The following is a 20,054-nucleotide window of genomic DNA, read 5'->3' as shown; positions in this document are numbered from 1 at the left end:
GGGGGAACGTGTGTGTGTGTGCACGCTAATGATTGAACCCATGCTTCATGCAGGTTATTCAAGCACTCTGACACTGGACCACATCTTCAGCCTTAATAATTTTTTCACCTAGTAAAAAGTGAGACAATACTATACTTTTTAAAGGTCAAAATTATCCCTTTGCCTGATTAAATCAAGTATATGGGTTTGTGTTTTTCTTTTAAAGAACTCAAAGGATATGTGCCTAGACTGGACAGATCTATGTAGTGCATACTTGGTCTTTTGCTCTCTGTGTGTGCATCTAACACCATGCACACATAGACATTAAACATTATAGAAATATACATTCTATTTGCCAAGGAAGGCACAATGTGCCTGGCTAGGCCTCAGAGAATAGCAATTCTGAATAGGATTTCTGGATAATTCTAGGAAAGATATATAAAATATCGACTACACACATACATGCTTTCCTCCCTAGCATTGAAAACTGTTTTATCTTAAAGTCATATTGTGCTACATGTTTCCATGTCTTTTGTTTCAGAGTACTGGTTGCCTTTTCTCAGAATCTCCAGAAGTGCCCATTTGAAGAACATGTAAAATTAGTGAATGAAGTAAACGAGTTTGTAAAAACATGTGTAGCTGATGAGTCAGCTGCAAACTGTGACAAAGACCTGGTCAGTGCATTTTGACTTTTGGGTTCTTTCTTCTCTTTTAGGTAATTTTGAATATTTCAAAGGAAAATTCTTTTGTCATTTAAAGAAATTATTCTTAATTGATCAAGTTTGTGAGACCCACTCCAAAGTTGCTTATAGACTAAGCTATTTTTTTTCTGGGACAGAGACTCTAGCTATGCCCACAATTTAAAAAACATCGTTTCATTGAGACTACACACAGCAGTCGTAGTATATTTGAATGGCAATTTATCATTTGTCACAATCTCTTTTCAAACTTTGAAATTTGACTCTTTTCATACAGGCTGATAGCATGTTTTTATGTATTTATTAATTTTAGTTTATTAAAATAAGAACAAATATTTTCTATTGTAAGACAATAGATCTACCCTCTTATATTTTTATGTGCACGGCATGGCTGTGTGGATAGTGCTGTGGTAAACATGTCTGTCTTTTGTGTTGATTTACACTTCCTCAGGTACAGGTCCAAGAGTGGCTTACCTGGGTTATCAGGTAGATCTATTTTCAGTTTTTGAACGAACCTCCATACTGATTTCCTTCGAGGTTGCACTAGTTTACATTCCCACCAACAATGTAAGAGGGTTCCTCCTGCCCCCACTCTCATCCTTGCTAGCATTTTTTTGTTCTTTTCTTGATGATAGTCATTCTGATAGGGTGAGATGGAATCTCATCTTACCTTTGATTTGAATTTCCTTTATTGATAAGGATGGTACAGCACATTATTGTTGACTGTAGGTATAGTATTATGTAGCAGATCTTTAGAGTTTATTCATCTGGCTTAGTTGGAAGCTTATGCCAGTTATGCAATAACTCCCTATTTCCTTACTTCCTGGCCCCTGGTAGCCATCATTCTACTATTTGATCTTGTGAATTTGACTCCTTTAGATGCCTGGTACAAACAGAATCTTGCCGTATTCGTCTTTCTGGGCCTGGCTTACTGCACTTAGCATAGTGTCTTTTAAGATCATCCATATTGGTGCCAATGGCAGAGTTTTCTTCTGAAGGCTGAATAATATTTCATTGAATGTATACACCGTGTTTTCTTAATCTATTCATACACGTTTTCTTTATTCATTCACCTGACAGAAGACATTTTGATGGTTTACAAATCTTGGCTACTATGAATAATGCTACAATGAACATAGGAGTGCTAACACCGCTTTGGGATCATAGCATGATTTTTTCCTTCAGAAAGCACCAGCTAATTTCTATGATAATTCTGATACAGTATGAAATAATAATATAGCTTTTTATTTCTGACTTTAGGCTTATTTTTATGCACAATAAAAAGCAGGGTACTCAGTCACTTTTTATAAGAGCTGGAACTTTTGCTATTTATGAATAGATTTTCAAACAAGAGGACTATGTTTCTCTCATTATCAATCTATATATTGACAAAGATATTTTTTACTTATCACTGGAATCTTTCCTCTTGTCTTTCACAAGAACCTTTCCTGTCTCCATGCTGAGTTAGTACTTGAACTCCACACAATATTACAGCTCTACATATGAGGTTTTTTTTTTAAATAATGAATTCTGTCAAGAACAGTATATTTTCCATGGATTAGCATAATTTTTAATAAAAATTAATGAGTTAGAAAAGGATTTATTTAACAAATGAAGTACTTTGAGTTAAATATTTCTTAATAAAAAAGGGTCTAATTTAAACGCAGTAACAATGTATAGCAGATTGTGTTTCTCCTCATTTTAAGTGGTATCTACTAAAAAGTTGGGTCTTTTTAACAGGGGCAGATCAAATGAGGAATTGAGCACTTTGCTTCCTAATGTGAATTCACCAGCTATTCTAGTTTTCCTTGATGTTTGTTATAACAATTACTCTCCTAACCTTTAGTGTCACCTGGAAAGCAAAATAAGGACACATTCCTTCAAGCAGTCACTATTTTTCATGCTTCTGTTTTATTCATCATAAGGCATTCTGTGGAAGTTGATTGTTGTGAAAATTGCAGAAATAGTCAAGTCTTAAAATACTAAGTCTGGGGTGAGTTTCTTTCTGATTTCTTTTTTCTTCATGGGTTTTAAAGTATTTTATTCCATTAACATTTTTTTCATGTTAAAATTTATTTTAAGCTGTACATAAAACCAAAACATTGTATACATTTATGAGACACCATATGATGTTTGAAATATATGTGTACCTCATCTCTGAATATATACACAGTATATATGATTTCATGGCCAACCACTATCATTATATTCATTTTTATACTGTTCTTTGTCTATAAAGTAGTTAAAGTATTCCTCAGTAATTTGAAGCTTGCTGTCTTCCATTTAACATATTCTTTTTGGTGATAGCTTATGTGCCCTTCCAAATCTTCGTGATCACTATGGTGATCTGGCTGACTGCTGTGACAAACAAGAACCTAAGAGAAATGATGCTTCTTCAAATACAAAGACAAAAACCCTAACTTGCCTCGCTTCATGAAACCAGAGGCTGACTCACTGTGTGCCTCCTTTCAGGAAAACAGCAACAAGTTTTTGGCACAGTAACCAGGTGTCTAGGTTTCAAAGTTAAAAACCAAAGAACAACTCTGTAGGTCAACACTTATTATAGAAATCAACACACCTAAAAATATTTTCAACATGAAGACTTGGAAGTTTTGACCTTATGATGTGTTCTAAAGAAGTAATATTTGATACCACAAAATTCTACACAACAAAAAATATGATTTGTATGAAAAATGTGAGTGACTTGGCTCAAAATTTCCCAAATATATATAAGCATATGTTTATATGGGATTCTTGGGTTAATTTCATTATTCAGTCACAATAGGTCAACAAAATTTTACATATAATACACATATACATGTATGAACACAAATATAGCCTTCCTTTTCATTGACTTGAAGAAATGCAAAGACAAGTCCATTGGGTGTGATTTGAGTTTAATTGATAAATTACAAGCCTTTTGGGTTTATATGATCTTGGAAAAATGCTGTTATAGTTATTTCTGTAAGATTGTGTGTTGTGCAAGGGGATTGAACTTTGATCACAAGATAAAAGCAAGAGCACACAAGGGAGATATGAGGATAGGTAAGACACCTAAAAAATTAGCTAGCGTTTGTTGTCCTCAATGCAGAGAAACTAAAGCAGGTACCTTAAAAGCAACTGAGGCTAATAGGAGAAGGGGACCAGGAACTAGAGAAAAGGTTAGACCAAAAAGAATTAACCTAGAAGGTAACACACATGCACAGGAAATCAATGTGAGTCAACTCCCTGTATAGCTATCCTTATCTCAACTAGCAAAAACCTTTGTTCCTTCCTATTATTGCTTATACTCTCTCTTCAACAAAATTAGAGATAAGGGCAAAATAGTTTCTGCCAGGAATCGAGGGGGTGGGGGGAAGAGGGAGGGGGCGGGTGGTTGGTAAGGGAGGGGGTGGGGGCAGGGGGGAGAAATGACCCAAGCATTGTATGCACATATGAATAATAATAATAAAAAAAGATTGTGTGTTGTGGGAAATTATTGCCTGTGTTCTTTAAAAAAATTAGGTATTTATACAAAGTTGGCAGAAGACATCCTTACTTTTATGCTCTAGAACTCCTCTGCTATGCTGAAAAAATATAAAGACATTTTGACAGAATGCTGCCAGGCTGCTGATAAAGATGTCTGTCTGATTCCAAAGGTAATCCTCAAAAGAAGACTAAGAACCAGTTCATAAAGCAACCTCAGCTTTTGACCACCTTGGTTTCCAGGTGTAGGAAACCTAGAACATAGTCAAAAGACCTTCTGAACCTTTTTTTATATGTGCGAATGAACTTTCTTTCTCTTTGAAGGCCTCTAACATTTCCTGCCTCCTAAGATTGACCAGAGGATTCTTACTCGTGTATCTAGATATCCTGCCATTCTTTTTGGTGGTGATGGCTGAAATACATGTTTCAAATTACACAGCAAGCAGCCACAGTTTTGTTTATGCTTTCATGAGACTTTTTCTGGGGAAAAAATTAATCAAAGAATTTTACTGTAGCACTCAGTTCATTTATTCGGGTTATAACACATATATACATGGAAATGCCACAGTGAAACACACTGTATAGATATTAAATAAAAGTGTCATTTTTTAAAAAGGGTAACAGGAATATAAAACAGGTTCTGTCTGGGGGAATGGTATCAGTGGGAGGGGGAGGATATAAGGAAAGGGCATAGGAGGGTGAATATGATGAATATATTATGTACACATGTTTATAAATGGAAAAATGAGACCTGTTGAAACTATTCCCGGAATGGGAGGAAGGAGTAAAAAGGAGACTGATGGAGGGGGTGAATTCAACCATGATATATTGTAAGAACTTTTATAATGTCATGACGTACCCCCAGTATAATAATAAAAAAATTAAAAAACAGAGTTCATTTATTCTGCTGTACCTTTAAACATTTAAAAATTAAAAAAAATTGAATTAGCATACATTAATAATATAAGGGAATCTTATTCAAATAATTCCACACTTGTGTATAGTGTATTTTGAACTAGTTCACCCCTACATTACATTCACTTATTCTTTAAACAAATATCGTATGCTTCATTCTCTTTCCTGGGTAATTCACTGGTTTTATTAGAGTATGTGGTAGAGCAACTGCAATGAATCATACACAACTTTAAGAAGTCAGCAATGTTCTATTTCCTGGGGATTCAGTGCACTCTTTTCCTTCCAGGACTATTTACCTGGCAATGTCTCCATGCCAGTTTATAACTACCAAGGGCCTCTACTGTGTCCACACCAATTTTTCTTTTTCTGACATAGCAAGACTACTTGGGAATTAGGTGCGAATTATCTGTTTAAAACTTGATCTTGAATAGTCTCATGTGAGTTTATAAAGGGGTGTTTTGTGCAGAATTTTGCTTTTCTAACTTTTTCAAATTGATTCTTCTGAAAGTCTCATGATTTGCAGGAGAAAGTACTGGTTTCAGTTGCCCAACAGAGAATCAAGTGTGTCAGTATGCACAAATTTGGAGAAAGAACTTTCAAAACAGGGCAAATATTTTTAATTAGTTTGCATCTTTGTAATGATACAATGAGAACTGCTCAGTTGGCAAAGTGTACATTTACATAGTATTTTACACATAGCTTTCAAATATATCTTTTTTGTGTAAAACACAAAGTTGATAGAGGTGAAATCAGATCATTAGTAATAATTCGACATAATTTTAATATTTTTTTCTAAAATGTCAAAAAATTTAGAAGACATTGTTTGTTCTAAAAAAGACATTTAAATTTCTTGTTTATAAAGACAGGGAATTTCATTTTAATGGTCTATTGTTTTTATGCTATAGTCAAGATCTTTCATTTAATTTTATTTTCCTCAATCTGAATGTGTGCATTTATTTTTTTATGTCCTGATAATTAAATTCAGCCATCATAATTACAAGTTGTTTCAAATTTTTTCATTGCTCCAATTTTGCTGTTAATCTCATGGTTTTGCTTAAATTTCTGTGTCTGTATTTCTTACCTGATCCTGGGAGCACTCTTCAATATCTGAGCCAGGAAAATATTAGCTGCCCTTCCAACTGCTCACCTGTTAAGTCATCCATAGAACAACATAACAGGAGAGGAAACAAAATGATATCCATTTGCGTGCTCTCTAGAAACTGTCAATTGAAGCGTCTTTGTCTAACATTCCTACTATCCAATCTACAAAACCAATGCAATTGATAAACAAAGCAACTCCAAGCTGAAACAATGCAGTTATAAAGGTCGTGATTGGTCTGGGAAAGAAATCGTTACCAGAGTTAGGCAATGCTGAAATGATTTTGGAAAGGATGAGGATGTAATTGCTTTTTATTTTGTCATAGAGCTTAGAGCCTATGCTAGAGCAATTTCTTGGTGAAAGCATGTTTAATGAAAACTGCCTCATTGTATAGAAATATAGATTTCTTTTTTTCAGAGATCATTAGAAGTCAGATAAGTGTTAATTAATTGATGAAAAAGATAGGTGGGGTTTGTCTGATACTTCCCAGATTATAAAATGCTTTCATGAGCACTACCTGATTTAATTCTCAGAAGTACCATTTAATTCTACTTGCTGTTGAGACACTACAAAGGCTGAAGTCAAAGAAGATAAGTCACTTTTCCTGTGTTCATAGGGCTAGTAAGTGATAAAGGTAGGTCTGGAAGTCAGATTTGTTCCACACCTGATACCCCTCTGACCCCTCACTGTCACCCTTGTCAGAATTCCTCTGTGATTTCTGATTTTAAGAATTACTAGCTCTCCTTCCACCACACACACTCTTATAATTCATAATTCTGCCTAAGAAAAAAAAGGATAACTATTTAGTTCAAATCTAGCATTAAAATTACTAATTAATTAAAGTATTTCTCTATCTTAATCTGTAGTGAATTTCCTTATTATAAATAATATTTTCTGGTACTCTCACATAAAATAGTACATGATAATAATATTTTAATGAGGGAATTTAATTTTTAGGTTATTATCTCGTTTGAGCCAGAAATTTCCCAATGCAGACTTTGTAGGTATTTACAAGATAATAATGGATCTTACTAAAGCCACCAAGGAATGCTGCCAGGGTGACCTGTTCAAATGTGCGGATGACAGGGTAAAAATTTATTGATTTGCTTTTGGTGGCTTACAAGCTTAAGTTGGTAGAGTTAATAAGCTTGGTGCCTTGGTGATGGGTAAAAGTGCCTGGCATGGTCCTTCTGCTCTCATTCACTTTTTCTCCAAGCTTTCTTGCTCTGTGGTGTTTTTATAAACCTGACTTCCCTTACTACTAAATGACATGAAAAGCTCACTGACTGATTTGTAAACCCTTGAAGTCATAAAGGCTTTACCTGAGGCAGAAAAGCTACAAAGGTAGATTTCTAAGGTACTGTTAGGGAGATAGAGGGGTTTGAAAAAGGGGAGTACTGGAAAGACCTTTGGAAATGATGTTCTGTTCCATCCTCTGTACTCTCTCTCCATTGAATCTCAATGTTAAATACACAAATATTAGCATATCTCTTTTTTCACGAACTTACACTATTGTCATTTCTTCAAGGATTAAAAATATGACCAAATACTAGAATCCTCATCTATCTTGACTATTCCTAGAAAATTTACAGCAGATAGTTTATATAAATAAGCCAGGTTTATGTTTGTATCTTGACTCATTTTTCAAAAATTTTTTATACTTTATTTAGCTATTTTTTTCACAATGCCTGCATTTAAGTTGGGATAAATATTTGGAAGAGTAGCACTGAGTTTTATGGAAAAATATTAAATGCCTCTATAATAAAATATAAAATTAATAAATAATTAAAATCAACCAATTAAGTTAATAAATAAATAGTAACAGTTTTTTGAGGAGATTTCATACTATTCTCATCAGCAATGTATGAGGGTTCTTTTTTTCCCCCACATTTTGCCAACATTTGTTGTTTATGTTCTTAATACTAGCCATTCTAACAAGAGTGAGGTAGAATCTTAATGCAGTTTTGATTTGCATTTCCTTTATGGCCAAGAATGAGCTTTTCTTTATGTGTTTTTTGGTAATTTGGACTTCTTCCTTTGAAACTCTACTCAGTTCATTTGCCCATTTCTTCATGGGTCATTGATTTTTTGGAAGTTTAGTTTTTTGAGCTCCCTGGATATTCTGGTTATTAATCCTTTGTCAGATCTTTAGCTGGCAAACATTTTCTCCCATTCTGTAGGCAGCCTCTTCAATTTGGTGACTGTTTTTTTTCTTGTGTAGAAGCTTTTTATTTCATGTAGTCCCACTGGTCAATCCATTTTGAGTTCTGTTTAGGAAGTCATTGCCTATGCCAATTAATTCCAGTGCCAATTAATTCTTGCTTTTTTCTGCACTAGCTTCAAGTGCAAGTTGAAGTTACAAGTCTTATATTAAGGTCCTTAATCCACTTTGAATTGATACTTGTACAGGATGAAAGACATGGATCTAGTTTCTGTTTTCTGCATGCAGATATCCAGTTTTCCCAGCAGCGTTTGTTAAAGAGATGTCTTTTCTCCATTGTATGTTTTGGGCACCTTGTCAGAAGTCAGGTGGGTGTAGCCGTGTGGATTCATATCTGGGTTTTCTGTCCTGTTCCTTGGGTCTTCATGTCTGTTTTTGTGCCAGTACCATGCTGTTTTATTGCTATGGCTCTGTAGTGTAGTTTGAAGTTGGGTATTGTGATATTTCCAGTGTTGCTCCTTTTGCTCAGTATTGATGTAGGTATTTGTGGTCCTTTGTGCTTCCAAATGAACTTTTGACTTGATTTTTCGATCTCTGTCATTAATGTCATTGGAATTTTGATGGGATTGCATTGAACATGTAGATTGCTTTTCATGACATAGCCATTTTCAAACATTGGTTCTGCCAAACCATGAGCCTGGGAGATCATCCCATCTTCTGATATCTTCTTCAATTTCTTTTTTCAAAGATTTATAGTTTTCGTTGTAGCTTATTCCTAGATATTTAATTTTTTTGAGGCTATTGTAAATGAAGTTGTTTTTCTATATTTTTCTCAGTCTTGACTAATCTTTTTGACTGGGAATGTTTTATCATTTTATCTGAGCTATTGGCTTAGAAACACTGACTGACAGTACGTTGATGAAATGCACATTGCTTTTGTATGGCCTTAGGACACAACAAAAGTGTTATACACACATAACAAAAGTGTGGGAAAATAGCATTGCAAATTTATGATGAACAATTCGTGCCTTGCTGACAGGCAAACCTTGGCAAGTTTATATGTGAAAATCAAGATACAATCTCCAGTAAACTGAAGGAGTGTTGTGATAAGACTCCGTTGCAAAAATCAAACTGCATTGCTGTGATGGAAAATAACAACTTGCCCTGGTAACTTAAGTCCATTAACTGCTGATTTTGTTGAGGATAAGGAAGTTTGTATAAATTATGCTGATGCAAGAGATATCTTCCTGGTCATGTAAGTAGATAAGGAATTATCCTTTCATAACTTTTATATAATTTTACAATTCAGGAAGATACAGTGGGCTTTCTTTTTTGGAGTTACTATAATTTCCATGTTGCCCAGAATGCTTCTATATCCTTTCTTAGTTAATTAATTTTAAACATCATCATAAAATAGTACATGCTATCAGCAGATGATCAATGCTGCTCCTTAAGGATATTTATGGAAATATTATTAAAAATATATTGTGTATATATATATAAGTATAAATATACATATATATGTATACATCTATCTATCTGTATCTTTCAATCATTCATTTTGAGGGCATTTCTTAAATATCCATAGAATATACATATAAATATATATTGCAATTAATCATCTTTGCAGTATTTATCAATCTGTCTATATCTGCCAATCAGTATGATGGTAGCAACAATACATGAAAAGAAGTGTGGAGTCTGATACTAGCTGCTTCATATATACTGGAAAAGACCAGGATTTTAGTAATATGGCTTAGGCAGTGTGCAATTAAATGACAGATGGTTGTATGTTGTCATTAAGTGTGGTGATACAATGGAATTTTATGCAGCCATGAAGAAGAACGAAATGTTATCATTCGCTGGTAAATGGATGGAATTGGAGAACATCATTCTGAGTGAGGTTAGCCTGGTCCAAAAGACCAAAAATCGTGTGTTCTCTCTTATATGTGGACATTAGATCAAGGGCAAACACAACAAGGGGATTGGACTTTGAGCACATGATAAAAGCGAGAGCACACAAAGGAGGGGTGAGGATAGGTAAGACACCTAAAAAACTAGCTAGCATTTGTTGCCCTTAACGCAGAGAAACTAAAGCAGATACCTTAAAAGCAACTGAGGCCAATAGGAAAAGGGGAACAGGAACTAGAGAAAAGGTGAGATTAAAAAGAATTAACCTAGAAGGTAACACACGCACAGGAAATCAATGTGAGTCAACTCCTTGTATAGCTATTCTTATCTCAACCAGCAAAACCCCTTGTTCCTTCCTATTATTGCTTATACTCTCTCTACAACAAAATTAGAAATAAGGGCAAAGTAGTTTCTGCTGGGTATTGAGGGGGTGGGGGGGAGAGGGAGGGGGCGGAGTGGGTGGTAAGGGAGGGGGAGGGGGCAGGGGGGAGAAATGACCCAAGCCTTGTATGCACATATGAATAATAAAACAATAAAAAAAGTGTGGTGATAAAGTTTTTATTTTTGTTGTATGACGATCATATCTTATGCACTAAATAACATTTAATATAAGTATGTTCCCTTCAAGATTTTGCTCAAAAGGAGAAAAAAAAGAAAAAATGTAGGAACATAGCTATGTCCATCATCTGGTAGATTCCTTTTGAAATATGGTTCAAATCAAACTAAATAGACATGAAAATAACAGGTACCACCCATGCAACATTTAGTAAGTGCCAGAGAGAGTATGTGTTTTGCATAGATTGTGTCATGTTTCTCACAACCCACTTAATGACACAGATACTATTACTATGGCCATTCTAGAGAGGATAAAACTAAGGTGCTAGCAGTTTTAATAAAGTGCTTAAGATTTAAAGCAAAATACATGGCAGAACCCACTTATTGAACCCAGAAGCCTTCACTCTGGACGGTAAGTCCTTTTGCACTAAACTTTACTGTATGGGGATTAGGCAAAACTCAGGCCTTTGGAATATGAGTTACTCTTGGGTTTAGTTATGTGATTTTTTTTTCTCATTTGTTCAACTAAATCTATGTTCTTCTTAACTAAGTTTTTGTATGAACAGTCAAGAAGGCACCCTGACTATTATGTCAGTTTGTTGCTGAGACTTGCCAAGGCATATGAAGCCACATGGGACAGGTGCTGTGCTAAAGCTGATCCACCTGTGTGCTATGGCAAGGTAGTATGTGCCAGAATGTGAAATGATCCATAAAGTAATTTAGATATTTTCTTGAGATTGATTCAAGTCTGTGATCCTAAAAATTATAGAAATAACAATCATGAATAGAATGGTTAATAAACCCTAAAATAGTTGGTCTAGAAAAGAAAGATATGAAGACAGCACTCTCTAATTTCACAAAACCTTGACCACCATTTCTCTCTGTCTTCATACTCCTGAGAACAAAATTAGATAAAATAAATTTAAATGTAAATTAAGAGATTTAGCATATTTAAAAAGAAATTTAACTGATCCTCCAAACTATCAAGTAAGTATTGGAATTAATATCCAAAGGAAGGATGTGAAATATATTTCTTTACAATATTTTAAAATATTTTTGAGATTAGGAGTATAGAAGAAACTTAGAAGAAGTGTTTCTTGGAGAATTGCGGAGTTCTTAACAGCACATAATCGTTCACAAACTCTTGGAATCAGAAGGAAGTCATTCTTAGCAAGAAGCTGCTGAATGTCGAGCACTACAGTGCATCTGATCCTGAACATACAATTTCCCATTGGGGAGTTCGGGATCCAACTAGAGAAATGACAAAGTAATAATCATAATGCTGACACCCATGATTTGGTATAGTTTTACTATGAGCTGGATGTTCTTGTTATTTCATTAGTTTAGTTGATTTACGGAGCAATTCTGTGAGGAAAGCACAACTCTCCCTCCATTGAAGAGATGAAGTTTCTGAAGTTTGGAGATGGAAAGTAAAATTGCTCAGCTAGAAAATGAGTCAGATGGCCTGGCTCCAATGCCAGCGTTGAGCTCCAGAGTCTGAAGATTCTGCACTCCTTGCCCTAGATTGTCATGACAAATAAAAGAAAAAATTTAAATGTAATAAGACAGATGTGTTGTTGAAGGTCTACTTATGTGGCTTTGGACAGAAAGGAGGAAGAGGTGAAAAATGCGCTCCTTATTCTCAGGGGAATGTTATAATCACAGTTCTTTTATGTTCCTGCTTGATGATCTTCAACCTCTTGTGCAGCAGTCTTGCAATTTAGTCATACAAAACTGTGAACAGTTTGTGCAGTTTGGAGAGTATAAATTCCAAAATGAGTATTTTCATCTACTAGCTGATTCTTTTTCTTGATCGTTTGATATTATTTAAGACAATATACAGACCTAAATGTGTTTTAATAATGAAAATGTATTATATATTTCCAAATCTTGTTTATCAAGAAAGTCTGAAGAGGAAAGATGCAATAATCAGTGTGTGGAGAGGCCTATAGCTGTGTGCAGTCTAAAATATTGGTCTCTTGAGATTGAGTGTATGTAGGCTAGGAGGGCTGGTGTATCTGAAGTGTTGGTACATCAGAAGTGGGGATGTCTTAACTTGAAAGTTAAGGAATAGTTTATGAGAAAATAAAATATAGCAACATTTTATGAAGCAGGGAGCAATAAGCCTTATTTACATGAAGCTTAACAAATTTAGATTAAAAACAAAAACATAACAAAACAGTTTAGATACACATGTGAATATTACATCTGCAATATTCCATCTAAAGAAAGACAGGGTGTTAGGGGAAAATACCTAGACTTTTTGGTTATGACATTCTTTTTGTATGGAATTTATTCTCCAGAAGCAATAGAGGTAGCAAAGTCCCTATTCAATAGAGCCTTATATAAGGAGATAAAGACAGGAAGTGAGAGGGGATGCATCACGCATTTTACCCTTCATACACACAGTTGGAACTCTTATAACTATAATTGTTAGTGGTAACAACAGTGAACAGCACACAGTTTCTTAATTGAATAGAGTACTGTCATAAATTGACATTTGGTGGTGTTTACCATTCTTTATAAACAATTATTACATGCTAGATAACATGCCAGGTTATTTGTGTATTTTATTTGATTAAATTTAATCCATGTACCATCTCTACTTAGTGTAGTGTATCTCCTCCCATTTTCACCTATCATTCAAGTCATCACAGTGATGTTATGCATTAAGTTCACAATAGGGTTTATTGAAAGAATCAAAAATAAAAATATTAGTGACATATAGCTAGCTAACTCGCTTTCCTAAGACTCCAGCCCAGATCTTAGGTTAAGAACCTATGGTTCAACTTGATCACCTCAATAGATGCAGAAAAAGCCTTTGATAAGATCCAACACCATTTCATGATAAAAGCTCTAAGAAAACTAGGAATAGAAGGAAAGTACCTCAACATTATAAAAGCTATATATGACAAACCTACAGCCAGCATTATACTTAACAGAGAAAAACTGAAACCATTCCCTCTAAAATCAGGAACCAGACAAGGATGCCCACTATCTCCACTCCTATTCAACATAGTACTGGAATTCCTAGCCAGAGCAATTAGGCAAGAAGAAGGAATAAAAGGAATACAAATAGGTAAAGAAACTGTCAAAATATCCCTATTTGCAGACGACATGATCCTATACCTTAAAGACCCAAAAAACTACTCAGAAGCTTCTAGACATCATCAATAGCTATAGCAAGGTAGCAGGATATAAAATCAACATACACTAATAATGAGCAAACTGAAAAAGAATACATGAAAATAATTCCATTTACAATAGCCTCAAAAAAAATCAAATACCTAGGTGTAAACCTAACAAAAGATGTGAAAGACCTCTACAAGGAAAACTCTACACTTCTGAAGAAAGAGATTGAGGAAGACTATAGAAAGTGGAGAGATCTCCCATGCTCATGGATTGGTAGAATCAACATAGTAAAAATGTCGATACTCCCCAAAGTAATCTACATGTTTAATGCAATTCCCATCAAAATTCCAATGACATTCATTAAAGAGATCGAAAAATCTACCGTGAAATTTATATTGAAATACAGGAAGCCACGAATAGCCAAGGCAATACTCAGTCAAAAGAACAATGCAGGAGGTATCACAATACCTGACTTCAAACTATATTACAAAGCAGTAGCAATAAAAACAGCATGGTACTGGCACAAAAACAGACATGAAGACCAGTGGAACAGAATAGAGGACCCAGATATGAAGCCACACAACTATAACCAACTTGTCTTTGACAAAGGAGCTAAAAATATACAATGGAGAAATAGCAGCCTCTTCAACAAAAACTGCTGGGAAAACTGGTTAGCAGTCTGCAAAAAACTGAAACTAGATCCATGTATATCACCCTATACCCATATTAACTCAAAATGGATCAAGGATCTTAATATCAGACCACAAACTCTAAAATTGATACAGGAAAGAGTAGGAAATACTCTGGAATTAGTAGGTATAGGTAAGAACTTTCTCAATGAAACCCCAGCAGCACAGCAACTAAGAGATAGCACAGATAAATGGGACCTCATAAAACTAAAAAGCTTCTGCTCATCAAAAGAAATGGTTTCTAAACTGAAGAGAACACCCACAGAGTGGGAGAAAATATTTGCCAGCTTTACATCAGACAAAGGACTGATAAGCAGAATATATAGGGAACTTAAAAAACTAAATTCTCTCAAAACTAATGAACCAATAAATAAATGGGCAAGTGAACTAAACAGAACTTTCTCAAAAGAAGAAATTCAAATGGCCAAAAAACACATGAAAAAATGCTCACCATCTCTAGCAATAAAGGAAATGCAAATTAAAACCATGCTAAGATTCCACCTCACCCCTGTTAGAATAGCCATCATCAGCAACACCACCAACAACAGGTGTTGGCAAGGATGTGGGGAAAAAGGAACCCTCTTACACTGTTGGTGGGAATGTAAACTAGTACAACCACTCTGGAAAAAAATTTGGAGGCTACTTAAAAAGCTAGACATTGATCTACCATTTGATCCAGCAATACCACTCTTGGGGATATACCCAAAAGACTGTGACACAGGTTACTCCAGAGGCACCTGCACACCCATGTTTATTGCGGCACTATTCACAATAGCCAAGTTATGGAAACAGCCAAGATGCCCCAGCACTGACGAATGGATCAAGAAAATGTGTTATCTATACACAATGGAATTTTATGCAGCCATGAAGAAGAACGAAATGTTATCATTTGCTGGTAAATGGATGGAATTGGAGAACATCATTCTGAGTGAGGTTAGCCTGGCCCAAAAGACCAAAAATCGTATGTTCTCCCTCATATGTGGACATCAGATCAAGGGCAAACACAACAAGGGGATTGGACTTGGACTTTGATCACATGATAAAGCGAGAGCACACAAGGCAGGTATGAGGATAGGTAAGACACCTAAAAAACTAGCTAGCATTTGTTGCCCTTAACGCAGAGAAACTAAAGCAGATACCTTAAAAGCAACTGAGGCCAATAGGAAAAGGGGAACAGGAACTAGAAAAAAGGTTAGATCAAGAAGAATTAACCTAGAAGGTAACACCCACGCACAGGAAATCAATGTGAGTCAACTCCCTGTATAGCTATCCTTATCTCAACCAGCAAAAACCCTTGTTCCTTCCTATTATTGCTTATACTCTCTCTACAACAAAATTAGAAATAAGGGCAAAGTAGTTTCTGCTGGGTATTGGGGGGGGAGAGGGAGGGGGGGAGTGGTTGGTAAGGGAGGGGGTGGGGGCAGGGGGGAGAAATGACCCAAGCCTTGTATGCACATATGAATAATAAAAAAAAAAAAATTAAAAAAAAAAAGTGTCCTGCAGGGCTCAAAGGGCCATACTGAAGGCAAAGGCAGAGCTAACAGAAGGAGAGTCAGGCAGGTGGTCGGATAAGATGGTAACATGACAAGCCCAGACACAGAGCTGCTCAGGCATTGAAATGCCGAGTAAAGGGCAGTTCCAGCAAGCTTGTAACGCCGGAGATCATGTGGAGTCCAGGTGAGGTGTGCACTGGGTGGTCTGAGGATGGCCACTGCGAAAGTGCTGCAGCACCTGAGGGCACGGTGTCCTTTGTAAGATCCAGATGAGGGGCGCATCCTTTGTTGGTCTGATGTGTTTGATGAGCCCATGTGCCTGGTATGTCTGAGAATGTTTTTCAAATGCCCACCTGTACATGTGTTCCAGATTTAATTCAATAAATTTCTAAGTGGTCATGTTTAAAAAAGAAAAAGAACCATGGTACAGGTAGTGTTAAAGCTGTGTTTACTGTGCTCAGGACAAGGTTTTCCTTCAACACCATGCCATCATCCTGGAGATGAGTGTGAGTTGAAGAATGGAAAATAAGGGCATTTAGTTGATTTTGGCACAATTTTCTCTTCCTGATCTACTATATTAAACCATGACAATTTTATGCCTGGATGAAAACACATAGACTATATTGTTTTTTTACAGGCTTATAATTTATTACACCAAGAAAGCACCTCAGGTGTCAAATCCAACTCTAGTGGAGGCTGCAAGAAACATAGAAAGTACGGGCACCAGGTGTCATAGCTTCCTGAAACAGAGAGAATGCCTTGTGGTGAAGACTCTGTGAGTAATTTATAATGTAAATGATGATCTTTTGTCTTTAAAGGTTCACAAACCTAATTTTCAGAATCAGAGGAGAACTTAGGTATATGTGTATAGGGGTGTGTGTGTGTGTGTGTGTGTGTACAGTGGCTCCAAGACTTCTTCACCTACATTATTCTGAGTCCTGTGATTAGGTAATATCCCAAAGAGGTAACATATTTTGAAGCAATTAATTTTCAGTGTTCTTTCACATATTCACTTTCTTTGGGGTCCTTTTTTAAAATCATGTATATATAATATTATTTCCTTCCCATACAACATATGTATCAGGATATATCACCACAAATTATTTTCCTTACTATGTTATTCTTATCACGTATAAACACTCAATTAAAAACAGAGATGTCTTTTAGAAGTCCTTTATTTTTAGTTCCAAAGATAAACAAATCACTGCTTCAACTTTGGATTCAAAGTTGTGAGTTAATATGACAACTTTTTTTGTTCACTAGAGAGTGGGCAGTCGTGGGCACTTTTTGAATTTCTGCTCTTCTTCCTTATCATTAGCTGTCTGTGGTCCTGCACCAGTTGTGCAAGTTCCATGAGATAAACCCAGTGAGCGAGGAGTCACCAAATGCTGCACTGAGTCCTTGGTGAACAGGCGACCACGCTTTTCTGCCCTGCAACCTGATGAATCATATGTTCCCAAAGAGTTTAACGCTGAGTCATTCACCTTCCATGCTGATATATGCACACTTCCAGACAAGGAGAAACAATTCAAGAAACAATTGTGAGGACTCTTTCATTATATCCTTTGTTTGCAGACTTGATACATGTCAATTGATTTATTGGTCACATTTCTTCAAGAAAAGTATTTGAGGATTGCCACTATTAAGATGATAAAAGTGTCAAGAATAAAATGAATGACTATTTTTTTTTCTTAAAAAACACATTATAATCATGCCTTCAAATTGTTCAGGGCAATATTGTGGATAAAACCCACCCTAGAATAAAATCTTAGGCTAGGCCCAGTGGAGAAAGCTGTATTGCTGAAAAAACTGGTGAAGTTGGGTAGACAGCAAATTAGTTACAGAAATCAGAAGATAATTTATTTCTGACACGAATGGTTATTTTAAGCTGTTCGGTGTGGACTCTACAGGTCAGACAAACACCCTAGGTATGACTTTGAGGACAAGACTCCAATTAAAAACCAGCTAAAATGTGAATTTTGTGGCTCCATTCCCTGATTGTCATGAGGGGTTAGACTAGCATGACATATAGCAATAGAAAGCTGTCATCTTTGCCTGGCCTGTTATCAGAATTAACAACAGTAACCATTACCTGTCACACTCACACAAATTCTATTTTTTCTCTATATTTCTCTATATTTTCTCTACAGATGTCAATGAACACAGCCAACAGCTGCTATTTGTTTAAATTGTCTTATTTCTTGTAGGCTCCCAAATACTAGCTTTGAAAGGGCTAATTTCAAATACCACACATGATGATTCCCTGATGAGATTTTTTTTTTTTTTTGGTGGTGCTGGGTTTTTAACTCAGGGCCTCACACTTGCTAAGCAGGTGCTCTGCCACTTGAACCACTCTTCCAGCCCTTTTTTATGTTGGGCATTTTTGAGATAGGGTCTCATAATTTGCCTGGCTGGCCTCCAATTGCAATCCTCTTGATCTCTGCCTCTTGAGTAGCTGGGATTACAGGCGTGAGCCACCAGTGCCTGGCCCTGATGAGAAACTTTTCAAATGAAGTCCAAGGTAAAAATTTAATTAATATATGGAAATGTCATAGTGAAATCCTATAGTTATCTTAAACAAACAAAAATGTCTTTTTCAAAAGCAAAGGACAGGAAGGTAAAATGGGTCCTATCTGGGGCTTGGTACCAGTGGGAAGGGGGAGGATAGAAGAGAGGGTGAAAAAGGATGAATATAGTAGAAATATTATGTACTCGTGTAAAAATGGAACAATGAGACCTATTGTCTCATTTTCGTGTGAAAAAGTGCTTAAAATATATTGTAAGCACTTTTGTAAATGTCACAATATAATCCCAGTACAACAATAATATGATAATAAAAATAAAATAAAATTTAAAAATTTAATGATCATTTAATTGTCATTCTTAATTACTTATACATATGAGAAACTTTCTAAATCTGAATGATATCTAAATGCAACTTTTTTAGAGATTTATTGAAATACATAAAACACTGAGTGATTTGCACTGATTATCTCATTTGTTCCTCTCTCCACTCCTAGTGAAGTGGATTTTTTCATCCTCCTAGGCAGATAAGAATACAGAGGCTTACAGTGGTATGCCTGAGCCTCAAACCCAAGGTTTCCTGGCTCCAAGACTTATAATCTTAAATGATGGCACTACCATCCTTATCATCTACACTTTCTTTTTGTGTGTGTGTGTGTGTGTGTGGTACCAGGACTTGAACTCAAGGCCCACACTTTGAGCCACTCCACCAGCCCTTTTTGTGTTAGGTATTTTTGAGAAAGGGTCTTGAGAACTATTTGCCTGGGCTGGCTTTGAACCGAGATCCTCCTGATCTCTGCCTCCTGAGTAGCTAGGATTATGGTTGTGAGCCAACAGCGCCCAGCCATCTACACTTTTTTAATGTGAATAAAATTTTCTCTCCTATTTCTTCCTTTTTCTGCCCAAATGGAGGGCAATTGCTGAGCTGGTGAAACACAAGCCTAAGGCAACAGGGGCGCAACTGCATACTGTTTTGGGGGATTTTGCTGCATGTCTGGAAAAGTGTTGCAAGGCTGACAAGGAGGCCTGCTTCTCTGAAGATGGACGGGAATTTGTTCATTTTCATTTGTCTATTTGGTTTAGGAATTTATATATGGAAAGGCATGTGGATAAGGAATTTCTTTCTTCATTTTTATGAGGACATATTTGTTGTACAGAAGGGATTAATTTCTACAATTCCATATAGGCTTACATTGTACATTGGTTAGATCACCCCCACCATCTCCCCTCTTCAAATCTCTCTCTGCTCCACTTAAGGCAATTGCAAGAGGTTTCATTATTCTATTTCATATATGTATGTGAGGTCCATCAACCATATTCCCTCAGTTTCATCTCCTTCATTCACTTTCCCCTCTTCTACAAGTATCCCCCGCACACTACCTATTTTGTAGTCCTGTCTTTGGCTATTAGTTCCTAAGTCAATTCCTAAGTTCA

The 20,054-nt window shown here is 35.9% G+C and overlaps 1 pseudogene; it reads left to right on the top strand.

The window, feature by feature from the left end:
* LOC141410812 (albumin-like) overlaps positions 1–19,758 on the top strand; it is a 48,202-nt pseudogene extending 28,444 nt beyond the window's left edge.
* The last annotated feature ends 296 nt before the right edge of the window (positions 19,759–20,054 follow it).

Source organism: Castor canadensis, chromosome 9 (assembly GCF_047511655.1).
Source record: "Castor canadensis chromosome 9, mCasCan1.hap1v2, whole genome shotgun sequence".
Lineage (NCBI taxonomy): Eukaryota > Metazoa > Chordata > Mammalia > Rodentia > Castoridae > Castor > Castor canadensis.
This window is presented reverse-complemented; position numbering and strand designations above follow the sequence as displayed.